Here is a 13602-nt window from a genome sequence, read left to right as displayed (position 1 = left end):
TGCCCATTCCTGGGCTAATACTCCAAATGCAGTTCCTTCCTCTGTGTTGACAAATAAGAAAAATGGTCTTTTTAGGTTGGGCAAGCTCAGAACAGGAGCATTTACGAATTTAGTTTTTAGTTCTTTTAATCGTTGATCATCTTCCTGAGTCCATTTTAATAATCCATTTTTAGTTATTTTGGTGTATAAAAACTTTACCTTTCCACTATACCCTTCGATCCACTGCTTACAATATTCAAATAGTCCTAATAGCTGCCGGACTTGTTTTTTAGTTTTTGGACTTGGTAGGGAAAGTATCCCTTTCACCCTTTCTGGATCCAATTTCTTAGTTCCTTGACTTAATCGATGCCCTAGGTATTTAATTTCCTGTTCAACAAATTGCAATTTGGATTTTGACACTTTCAGTCCCTTTAAGCTCAGGAAATTTAACAACTTGATGCTTTCTTCCCGAACCCTTTCCTCATCCTCCCCTGCTATTAAAAGATCATTTACATACTGGATTAGGGTAAGGGTATCTCCTATCTGGTAATCCTGCAAAATTTGTTCTAAAGCTTGCCCAAACAGGTTTGGGGATTCAGTGAAACCTTGGGGTAGGACTGTCCACTGGAGTTGAGTTTTCCTGTGGGTGTCTGGGTCCTCCCACTCAAAAGCAAAATAGTTTCTACACTCCTCTTTTAAGGGACATGCCCAGAAAGCGTCCTTCAAGTCTATTACACTGTACCACCGGTCGTTCGGGCCTAATTGACTTAAGAGAGTGTGTGGGTTAGCTACTACAGGGAATCTAGTTACAGTCCTTTTGTTAATTTCCCTTAGGTCATGGACTAATCTGTACCCCCCATCCGCCTTCTTGACAGGTAAAATGGGAGTATTAAAAGGGGACATGCAGGGTTCCAATAATCCCTGCTTTATTAATCTCTGAATTTCTGGTTTTAATCCTTGCCTTCCCTCCAGAGGTATGGGATATTGCTTAATCCTCACCGGTACTTCAGGATCCCGGATGGTTACCATAAAAGGTTCAACATTCAATTTTCCCACCGTATCTGGAGTGTACCATACTTCAGGGTTGATTTTAGTCTCATCTTCAACCCGTAGGGGGCATAGTTTGATTTCAAGTTTGTGTTCTGTTACTTCCAAACTAATTCCTAATTCAATCATTAGATCTCTCCCCAGTAGGTTATAATCTGCCTCAGGTACTAACAATAAGGATCCCACCCCCACTTTAGAATCTGTTTCAAGGAGTACATCTTTAATTACCGGTACTCCGAATGGTTCTCCTTTCGCCCCAACTACTTGTACTTTTTCTGATGAAATCTTACATCCTTGGGGCAATGATTGAACAGTAGATCTCTCCGCTCCTGAATCTACTAAAAATTCTACCTCTTGTTGCCGAGGACCTACTTTTAACTTTATCAAGGGCTCAGTTCGTTCTCGGGTCCCCAGCAAATAGAGCCCCTGACACCCCTAATCTTCTTTAAACATTCTCTCATCCATCATTCTCCTTCTGCAGCTCTTTTTTGTGTGACTTTTTCTTCCGCAATAAAAGCAGACAATACTCCCTTTTTCTCTCTCTCTCCCCGGTTCCTTTGATCTATAGCCTGTTCTTTGACCTTCCTGTTTTCTCCCAGCACCAGTCACTCTCTGTCCTTCCCTTATCGCAGCTACCATCATTCTGGTATGTTTCTTTTGAGTCTCGTCCTCCCTTCGGACATAGACTTTCTGTGTTTCTCTCAGTAATTCATCCAACCCCCGATCCTGCTAATCTTCTATTTTTTCTAGCTTCTTTCTAATATCTATCCATGCTTTTGCCACAAATTGTGTCTTTAACAATGCCTGTCCCACTGGGGTATTAGGGTCTAGTCCTGAGTAAAGCTGAAGATTTTTCCTCAGTCTCTCTAACCACTCAGTAGGAGTTTCATCCTTTTTCTGATGTTCACTAAAGGCTTTGTTTATATTTTGTCCTCTAGGGACTGATTCTCTTATACCCTGGATTACAATCGTCCTCAGGTCTTGCATATGACCTCTATCGATTTCATTTTGATTATTCCAATTAGGTCGATTTAGAGGCCATTTTACATCTGCTGCCGGACCTTGCTGATGCTGTTGATCCCAAATTCTCATTCCTGCTCTCCTGATCATATCCCTTTCTTCAACAGTGAATAGTATAGCCATTATGGCTTGTATTTCATCCCAGGTATAGATGTTTGGTCCTAAAAACTGATCCACCCGCTCCGCCACACCTAAGGGATCCTCCAATAGATTCCCCATCTCTTTTTTAAATTCTCTGACGTCCCCTGAATTAAGAGGGACAGTCACATATCCCATGCCAAGCTGGGGTCCTCCCATCGCAACCTCCCTTAGGGGGTACAAGCCACTATCACCCCACCCCATTCTAGTTTGACTACGGGTTATTCGTCTCGGTTCTTTCGGGGATTCAGGTGGGGAGTCTGAATTCTCTGGGTCCTCCGGCGCAGTCGGAGGAGGTGAAGGCGCCGGAGGTGGGGGTGGAGGTATGTAAGGAGGAGGAGAGGTGGGAGGTTCGTCCTCATCACGTACCTTCTTTTTCTTAACTTTTTCTTTTAGAGGATATAGATTTATTCGGGTATCTGATGCTATCCATACCTGTGCATATTCACTCTCCTCTAAATTAAAGGGTTCCCTTGAGTTGACATAAATGTTTAGGGCTTGGCAGACCCATTCTTCAAAGGACCCAAAAACAGGCCAATAGAGATGATCGCCTCTGATTTGTTTCCCTCCCCAAACCTCCATACAATAATAAATCATTTTTGCTTTGTCCTTACCCCGCCTAGAGGGGTAATCTTCCCAATGGTTTAACATTAAGCCTAAAGGGCTATCTGGTGGTATTTGGGGGTACCTCACCTCGGGTCCCAAATCACCCATGGGATCAGAAGGCTTGCTCTTCTTCTGTCCCATCTTCCGGAGCGCCTTCACACACTCACACAATTCGCTTCCCCCTTTTCGTGACCCAGTCCCTCGCGGGATATGGGAACTGCACTACCGAGGGGTCCGCACTCGCTTCGCCCTGCTGGGCGTCTCACACACCACGCTCCGGGAAACCCAACCCCAACCGAACGGTAACCGGCCTATACTCACGCAACCCTGCGTCTTCGTCCGGGGCTTCATGCACAAAGATTACGGGGTTACCGGTATTTTTTTTGCTCGTTGCTGAGTTTTGGAGTTCGTCGGTAGAGGGTGTGATGTGATAGCACTCAGCCGGGGCCGCTGAACTCAGCGGGGCGCCTCCCCGTATGGGGCTTCCCACCAGATTGCCTCTATCCGAGTCACGGCACCAATTTTGTTATAGACTATCTTGCCAAAATGATGCAAGTTAGGACAAATTAAATTTCAATTATTTATTTTAGCAAGCGGCAATAAGCAAAACAGCGCTGGGCGGCCGGGGAGTCCCTGCTCCACCAACGGCGCGCACTCACTTCCCGAGGGTCCGTCTTTTTTATATCCTCCGCCTTCCGTTATCGGGTCTCTCTGAGAGGTGTATCCTGCGTCTGCGCACTTTGCAGCTAGGGGGTCGCTCCATCCGGGTCTTCCTCACGTCACCAGCTTCTCGTATTTCCTACTTTCCTGAGAGTGGCTCACAAAGTCTTTGTTTATATCTTACAGAATATAGACACTACCCCCTTTTTTTTCTTCTTCTTCTCCCCTTTGTCTTTCTCCCCTTTGTCCTTCTTCCCTTTCTCCCTCTTTTCAGTCTTTTGCCTAGTAGGAGTCCTTGCTTCAGCATTTCAACTTAGATAAGCACTTACAGTCAGTTAGTCGTTACACAGTGTAATAGTTAAGATTAAGCTTAGGCCTACATAGTTTATGGAATAACATGTCACGAGCTCCCAGTATCTTCAATGGAATTTGATGAACAAACAGTTTACTGTCTATCACATGATCCATTATTTTTCCGCGGTTCTGGCAATGTACCACTGAGTGTTGGCGGCCCTGGCAGTCCACACGGTCTGTTGCCCTGGTCTGCTGAAGTTGGGGTCAGCATACGCAGCAGGAAAATCACTTTCCACGACCTCTTATTGTAAAGTGCATGCGTCGTCTGGGCCTAGAAACTTCTACCCCAGATTTAAACAAAGGTAAATGAGCAATAACACTACAAATAACAAATAAACCAATATTAACACTAACAATGGTTAACAACATTCTAACCAAACATATAATAAAGGTAACAGTAACAATAAAAATGTCAATTAACAATATTTTAACCAAACATATTTAACCAAAATGTGTCCCAGGTTGGGCCTAAGTATATGCTCTCGGTCCTTGGGAATTGGGGGGAGAAGGTGGTTGTCTGCATGAACAAGTACAATTACAGGATGTTTTACATGGACACTTACAAGACCAACACATACATATCACAAGGGAAAATATTCTGGTTGCTGTTGTCAATTGTGGAGCCGAAGATGGTGGTCTGGCTTGCTGGAGCTGGGGTCTGCCTACGCAGTAGGAAAATGGATTTCCATGCCCCCAGCCCAGAGTGCATGTGTGGTTTAGGCCTTGGTACTTCTGTCTTGCCTTCATGGGCCCAATAATGACTTTTTAAAGCCCAGGCCCCATTAGCAAAGGGACCTTCCCCTGATTTGGTGTCTGTTGTTTGCTCATAATACTGGCAACAGAATGACCTAAACCCACAAATTCGTTTTCCTCCCATTCTTGGTTAACACTTAGGAAGCCGGAGCTTCCCACAGAACCAAGGGAGAGGGGAACAGTTACCCAAAGCAATTTTTGCAATGATAGACAATACATCTTAGAAATATTAATAAGACAATGAACAGCAACACTATACAAAAATTTAAATTCACATAAGGATCCCCCGTCGTGACTCAGAATATTTGTCTCCGGGGGGTTTTACCTGCAAGAAAAAGGAAAGAAAAGCTTCTCGGTTCATTTTGAGAACCGGAAGTGGGTTATAATTAGAAAGATGGGATAATCCACCTTGTATTAATTTTGTGCACCTTTCCATGAGCATCTTTGGCTTTCCAGGTGTACTTGTTTATTTGGGTATCCAATACCAATGGTACTGCTCCCACCATGGGGAGTTCGACTAAGACAGGTTGTCCTGGAAAAGGAGATGGATTTCTGGGGTGGTCAAGGCCATGTGGGGCTGGCATGATTGTTGGAGCCTTTGGACAGAATGCTGTGATCTTTGGGCATCTATTTACTGACACATTTAACTCCACTTCTCCTTTCTGCAGAGGCCAGAAATCTAAAGCCTCTTGAATGGTTTCTTTAGCTAATTCAAAAGCAGCTTGTTCATTTCTCCATTCAAATTCATATTTTTTCCTTATACAAAGGGGTTAAAATTTGTCCCAAATGGGGAATATGTTGCCTCCAGAAGCCGAATAGCCTAATAAATCTTTGAGCTTCCTTTTGATTTTGTGGTACAGCAAAATCCAAAATTTTGTGTTGGGCTTTAGGCAGTATTTCTTGATGCCCATAATGCCACTGAATTCCTAGAAACTTCATCATCTGAGACGGTCCTTGGATTTTTTGCAGGGTTAATTTCCCAACCCTTCTGTTTCATGTGATCTACCACTAATTCAAGGACTTGCTGTACCTCCTCCTCCTCATTTCCTTGAATCAAAATATCATCTATATAGTGGCTTAATTGTGTGTGAGGAGGCAGCTGTATTTCATCTAAGTGTTCAGCTACAATTCTATGATAGATAGTGGGGCTATGCAACACCCTTGTGAAAGCAAATTGGTCCCAATGCTCTTCTGCAATTGGGATAGTAAAAAAAGCACTAGCTAAATCTATTACAGCGTACCGAGTTCCTGGATGTTTCTGAACTTCTTCTATTAAAGTGACTGTGAGAGACGAGAAACCAGGCCTGCGAGAAACTAAGAAAAACAGCCTGAGAAAGCAAAAGTTGAGGCTGATCAAAGAAATGCCTCAAACACTCGCAAGACAAAACTATGAGTCACAGGGTGGATAGTATGGAGGTCGAAGCTGATAAAGCTGCCCCAATAACACAAGATGCAGCTGGAGGAGGGAGCCCTGTGGAGACAGGACGGCTCTGCTCTGGTGCACCTGGCCAAATTTCAAGGGCCATCTGTCTGGTGAATGACCTTTGCTTCATTATCCACGAAATGCATATTAAAGTTAACACCCCTCAATATGCTAACGAGGGCTAACATGATCATGCTAATTACATCATCCCATGAAACACCTTACCCCTCCCTGTACATGGGATACGTAGGTATGTGGGTTGACCTAGGGGAGGGACCCAAGGAAAGTGGGTATAAATAAAGAGGGGGGAGAAAGGGGGGGCCTGGAGAGTGCAGTGAAGCGAAGAAGATGGATGCAAGTGAAAAAGACGGCTGCCTCCTGGAACCCTCACTGGCAGGATCAGCACAGAAACCCAGACCGGTGATCTGTATTTCCCCATTCCCTCTATCTCCCTCTTTTCCCTTTCCCATTAAGAAATGCAAGGCGTATTATATTGCTTGCCACAACTTGCTATATACTTAGCCAACTATCGTGTGTTCAATTAGTACATTGTGAGTAGTTAATAAATGTTTAGACTTGGAGACTTGTTGTCCGCTCCATTGGGGATTTGCGAATCTGAGTCACTTGTCTCCCTCGTCTGAGCGGGATGTGACATTAAAATTGGCGTAGTCGGCAGGATCCCCTTCGGTGTCGGAAAGTCTTATGAGATACTGGTTCTCTGTCCGACAAACTTGGACAGGGAGAACTGGGAATTGGCCCCTCAGCTATATGCTGGGAGAGGGTCAGAGGGATACTGATTCTCTATCCGATAAGGACAGGGAGAATCGGGAAGTGACCTCTCAGCTCTAAGCCAGGAGAGGTTCAAGCAGTGGCAAGCCATGACTGGCCAGGAAATGTCGGTGCTTGACTGCTCCCCTATTTTTGAGAAACTGAAGGAGTATAAGGCTTGTCCTCCTTCTTTAGTAGAGGTTTGGGCCCACGATAATTGGCATAATCCAGAAGTTGTGGCAAGTTATATTAGTGCACTTGTGGGGGTGCAAGGGTCGCAACCAGGCAAAGGAAAAGCTGTAGTGTGCGCTGTATTAGGGGCAGCACTGACTGCAGCCCAAAAAGATAAACATGTTAAGAAACAATTAGAAGGGGAAATGATCAAATCCTTACAAGATCTGGTAAAAGCTCTCCAGGATCAATCGGTTGAGGAACGTAAAGTTACTGAACAAGAAGCTAAACTCTGGCTAGAGCAAACTGAAGTTCTGAAAAGCCAATTAGCTGATGAGCGTAACACCTCTCAGCGATTTCACACGGCTCTGTTAGATGCCTTGGACCGAGAAAAAATCTCACGGTCCGAAAAAGAGAGGAATGAACAAGAAACCTGCAACCGGACAGATCTCAGCTCTGTTCCGGATAGTGAACAGGGAGTTACGAGTCTGGCAAAAGCAGCAGCCAGACCCTTGTATCCAACAAAGGATTTAGAGATAAGCCGAGAAATTTTTTACCCCGAAAATGAGGGGGCAAATTTAAGACCATTAATTAAAACGGAGACCACCGAGGGTCAGGGTGGAAGAGCTCCGCAGGTCACCATTCGAACTACACCATATCCAGCGACTGAGCTTGCAAAAATTCAGGAGAAATATACCAGACGAGCTCAGGAAACCGAGACTGAATACGTGTGGAGGGTATCTTTGACTGGTGGTGACCGAATTTTGTTATCAGAAGATGAGGCCCAGGGGTACTGGGGGCCAGGGGTTTTCTTAGTTACTGACGACCAGAGAGAGCTGTGGTCGTTAACTCAACGAGCTACTTATTGGGCTGGGGGTCTGGACCCCTTGGAAAGGAAGGATCCAGTATGTATTGAGACCCCAACCATAAATCATTTGACTGAAAGTCTGCAGAAGGCTGCTCGTCTCCAATTAATGCATGACAGGCGTTTGGTTCCGCAGCAGCCTTCCCCGATGCTATTAATTGCTAACCCCGATCAAATGACTCCCCTGATTCGGGGCTTGCCGGACTCTTTGAAATCACATGCAGTACAATTACAAGATCATTTGCGGAATGCATTAGCCCCACGAGGGGGGAGACGGGCAGGGGGAGAACCTATGACTTGGGGAGAGATAGCTCAGGACTTAATAAATTACGGCCGGAGAATGGGCCTTACCAGGGGAACGGGTAAACCTAAGCCCTCGGTACACAGAGTGGAACAGCAGGAAAATCCGTCTCCTTCCCCTCCGCAAGTGTTAAGGGCAAAGAGAAACCTCTTGTGGACTGAGGGAATTGGACAGGGGATTCCCTGAGAGTTAATGGATGGTATGCCTACTACAGTTTTAGAAAAGCTCATTCGAGCCTGGAAAGACAAAAGGAAGCTGCCCCCCCAACTGAGCATGTGGGTGTGCATGCTGGCTTACTGAACTTTCTGCCCACACTGACAATGGAGAAGTACAACCAGCACTCCGGTCAGAAGATTAACGATGTCTGAAAACAAGAAATAGTTACAAGAAGGCCAGAAGAAAAGAATGTGCTCGTTAAGGAAGAAACTGATAAAGAAGGGACCTTTTGGAATTGCAAAAGCAGGAACTTCTCTACTGGCTGTGTGCGGGTAGCAATGTTTGTGGAAAGTACCAAGGGGAGCTATTTTTAGAAATAAGCATGCACAAGAGTATATAAGGGCTTGCTGCTATTTTTAGAAGGCACAAGAGTATATAAGGGCTTGCTTGCTAATAAAGTTTGAGCTTGACTTCCAATCATATTGATTGTCTGTAGTCTTGTCTGCTGTGGCCTGTACGGGAATTCGTCCCCACAAATGGTGACCCTGACGTGATCTGCTATCAACGTGATCGAAGTGATATACTACCAACTCAGTCAGCGGTGGGGACAATGCCCTTCTTGGGTGAAGAAGGTAAACCCAAGGCAGGGAAGAAATGGCTGTGGGGTGAAGAAACAAAGAAAAAGAGACGAAAGTACGCACAAGGTGAGCAGCCAGGGGAAGCGCGGTATCCGCGGAAGAAAAGTCGTTCCAGGGGTTTTTAATGAGATTAGCAGACCGGCAGGGTTTATCAATAAACCCAGAAGTGCTGTCCAGATTATTAAAATGGGGACAGTGGACAGGACTTTTTTTTCAGACCACGAAATGTGTTTGACCTAGGACTTCGGGACTCTTTGGGGGGAGAACTATGGCAAGTGATCACTATAAGAAATTCTCAAACACCAAAGGCAACTCAGACTTGGGGAATAGTTAAAAAGAGGTTGGAAACTATGAAAGCTGACACTGCTACTGATGCTGCTGTAGCTCAAATTTTTCATGCGGCTGCCGAAATGAAGGATTTGGGGAGCAGAGAGTTAGGTACTACTCGGACAGAATCGCCCCCACCTGTTGCTTTATCAGTTGGGGCCGCTGAATATGCTGTCTGTAGACTGTGATAATCTTTTAGACCCTGACACTGTAAATCCTAAAAGAGACTCTGGCCTGTGTCCTCCCTTAGCTGGGGATGATCTGTGGGTAAAAGTGAGGCAAGAAGCCTTGGCGCAAGGGGATATGGACATGGCGAGAAAGACTGTTGCTCCTGTAATCTATGAGCTGGGACGTCAGCCACGTTGGGAAGGACTGCATTTTTCTGTTATTAAAGAACGACAGAAAAGCGTTAATGAGGACGGGCTTCAAAACTCCTTTACAACAGGTATACTGGAGGCAATCGCTCATGGATATCAATTGGTCCCGTGGGATTGGCTGGCACTTTTAAAAACGGTACTAACGCCGGCACAGTATTCTATCTGGAAACCGAGTGTGTGGATCTCTGTACTCAGCATTCGCGCCCCCCCACCTGCCAGCACGGAGTTGGCGGCGGCGGCCCGGGGCCTTCCCGAGCCCCACCCCCGCCACGGAGCAACCACCTGCGGCCAAGCCCGGCACCGCGCTCTCGGCCCCCGCCCACCAAAAGCAGCCGTTTTTACAGAAGCTGCTGACACTGGGATGCAGCATCCCTTGTCTGCCAACACCACATAATCAACAAGCAAAGGCTTATATTTTCTCAATGGTGGTTTGATGTTTGTAGTATTTGTCACTTTATGTTGTGTGAGTAATAAGTGTAAGGAGTCCCTTTGTGTGGTTCTGTGATTGTTCTGCAGGTGTGAGACGCAGCCCAGCTGCAGCTGCGGAGTGCGGAGTTCTCTGACCCGCAGTTCCGTTATCCCGCGAGGGAAGCGGCCGGAGAGGAACGAAGCGCAGGGCAGACTCTGTACCAGTGGGGGGGTAGTGCAGGACCAGTGAACATTCCTTAGTACAGAGCGCCCTAGTGCCCGCCCGCTGGGTCACTGGTGCTGCGTGTTTGTTCATGCTCAGTGTTTGAAGTGTCACAGGTGAAATATCTCCTCTAGCAGGAGGCAGTAATTCTGTGTTAGTTGTTGTCGTGAATTTAGGTGCATACTCTGTGGGGAGAGTGCACCTTTGTACCATCTGCCTGAGGGGGATACTGTCAGAAAATCATCTACAACCTTACAGGGGTTGTTCGTTTTACCAGGGGTCATAGATGCCGATTATGAAGGGGAAATCAGAATTATGGCCTGGACCCCTGGACCCCCATGTTCAGTAACAAAAGGGTCAAAAATTACTCAGCTTGTTTATTTTACTGCGGCTCCCCCTAATATTATGCCGAGAAGCCGGGGTGACTCAGGATTTGGATCAACAGGTACTCCTCAAATATTTTGAGCTCAGACAGTGACACAAGGTCGACCTCTGGTAAAATGTGCCCTCACTAAAGCAGAAGAATCTGTTGAACTGACAGGCATTTTACATACTGGTGTGGATGTGACTGTAATATCTGCGAGCAGATTGGCTGTTAGCTCGGGTAACTCGAGCACTTTTCGGGGTTGGTGGTCATGCTGTAACATTTCAAAGCAAAGATCTCATTCATGTAAGGGACCCAGAAAACTGGGTAGCAAATATTCATCCATTTATATTGGAAACCCCTATTACATCATGGGGTCGTGACTGTATGGCTCGATGGGGAACTCAAATTGGATCAAATTTGTCTTAAGGGCCACTGCAGCACAGCCCACCCCTAAACCCACCCTGAAACCAACCTGGAAAACAGAATCACCTGTGTGGGTGGGTCAGTGGCCTTTGCCAAGGGAAAAGTTGTGCCACCTTAATGATTTAGTTCAGGAACAATTAAGTGCAGGACATATCGTACCTACCACCAGTCCTTGGAACTCCCTGGTGTTCATTATTTTAAAGAAAAGTGGTAAATGGTGACTTTTACATGATCTCCGACGCATTAATGATGCCATGGAGGATATGGGTACGTTACAGCCAGGAATGCCCTCCCCAACAACGATTCCCCGAAACTGGCATCTTGTAATAACTGATCTGAAGGATTGGTTTTTTACCATTCCCTTGCATCCAGATGATGCACCTAAATTTGCCTTTTCTGTTCCCAGTATTAATGTTAGTGAACCTGCAAGATGGTACCACTGGGTTGTTTTACCATAAGGCATAAAAAAGTCCCACGATGTGTCAGTGGTTTGTTGCAAAGGCTTTGAGCCCTGTTAGAATGCAGGTCCCCCAGGCTGTTATATATCATTATATGGATGACATCCTTATAGCAGCAGAGACACAGATCATGGAAAAGCCTCTTGCTTTAACCAAAGACTCAGTATCTCAAATGGGGTGACAAATAGCACCTGAAAAGGTACAGAGATCATCACCGTGGCAGTACCTGGGGTGGAGAATTTGTGAACAGACCATTGTCCCACAACAGGTTGAACTTAAAACTGATGTTAAGACTTTAAATGATTTACAGAAACTGTTAGGAGCCATAAATTGGATACAGCCGTTGTTGGGCCTAACTAATGCTGATCTGCATAGCTTGCTTTATATTTTGCGAGGAGATCCTTCACTGACATCACCCAGAGTACTTACAGAGAAAGTGAAACAAGATCTCCACTGTGTAGCTAACGCCATGTCAGAAACACAAGCATCGCGATGTGTGCCCGGCCATCCGTATCAACTGATATTATTTAACCCTCCAGGGCAGCCCTATGCTCTGCTGGTTCAGTAGGATAAAACACTTAGTAACCCTCTTGTTATTATTGAATGGATTTTTTTTTTTGTCACACCAAATGCACAAGATGGTCACTACTCGTCCAGAAATGTTTGCCAAACTGATCATGAAAGGTAGGCAGCGCCTACTATTACTTGCTGGTCAGGAACCTGTGTGTATCATTGTTCCGGTTACTATGCACATGTTACAGTGGCTAATACAAATGTCTTTGAGCAAGCACGGCTTTCACATGCATTTTTTCCACCAAAATGCCAGGGCAATACAATAACAGTTTGCATTATCAAGGTGTCAGGCTAATGACATCGTTGCGACTTGCCCTGAATGCCAGAAGGACTCTCTCTCTTCAACAGCTAGTGGTGTCAACCCTCGGGGACTCACCTCCTCAGAATTATGGCAATCTGACGTCACTCCCTTTGCTGCATTTGGAACGTTAAAATATGTTCATGTGTCTGTTGATACCTTTTCTGGAGCAGTGTTTGCGTCCTGCCATACAGAGGGGAGTCAAGCATCTGACCGGCATTCCCCACTCACCGACCAGACAGGCCGTTGTGGAGCGTACGCATGGCACGCTAAAGCGTCTATTACAACAACAAAAAGGGGGAGATGGAGGGTATCAATCTACACCTCACGAAAGGCTAAATAAGGCATTATATGTCATGAACTTTTTAAACATTTCCCCTGACTCACAGGTGCCATCAATATTGCATCACTTCTCGTCGCAGATACCAGATCAACAAGAAGTCCAGGGCAAGGCTCAAGTGTTAGCAAAAAACCTGGAAAGTGCTAATTTGGAAGGACCATATCCTTTAATAACCTGGGGAAGAGGTTATGCTTGTGTCTCCACAGGTCACGGTCCCCGGTGGTTACCAGCAAGGTGTATGTGACCATACCTGAGGCGTGAGAGGCAGCTTTTGGTGGACACTCAGGAGCCGGCTGTGGGTGCTGTGGGTGCCCCTGTGCCGACAGTTTGCGGTCTCTTCAACTGATCATTTAAGCAGAATGGATGGGTAATGCTTGCTACTGCAATAGGACAAAATACACTATCTCTGTCCTTAATCACACTACAGTTGCCAACTCTTTTAAGGGAAAATGCTAACAGTAATTGCAACTCCTTAATGAAATATATAGGCTTACTAGTCACTGTGGGGATTCGGAAGGAGTCCCTGCGAGAAAATGGACGTGTGAGCAATCCTGCATATGAGCAAGACTGGTAAAGCCTCAGCGTCGGCAAGGAAATAACCCGGAAAGAATGAAGAAGAACACAGAAAGTTAAACAACTTCAGGGTGTGGGTTTGGGCAGAGAAGGAAGTTTGTACAATGTCGATGTGGCAGCTTCCATCCAATCAGAAGAAAGCTTAAGGCGGATGTGCAAAGCTAACTGTCCAATCAGAAAGAATTATACCATGTGATTATATCATGTGATTCTCACCTGCATTATAAAAGGCTTGCTCCACCATAATAAAATTGGCATTGCTTAATCACACTGATAGTCTGCACTGCCCATATCTCCCGCAAGTCACTAATGAAAGATGTAGCATAGACAAAATGTAGTTATTAATAAGGATGAAA

This window comes from Strix aluco, chromosome W (assembly GCF_031877795.1).
Source record: "Strix aluco isolate bStrAlu1 chromosome W, bStrAlu1.hap1, whole genome shotgun sequence".
Classification (NCBI taxonomy): domain Eukaryota; kingdom Metazoa; phylum Chordata; class Aves; order Strigiformes; family Strigidae; genus Strix; species Strix aluco.
The sequence above is the reverse complement of the archived record's forward strand: the minus strand, read 5'-3'. Positions refer to the sequence as shown.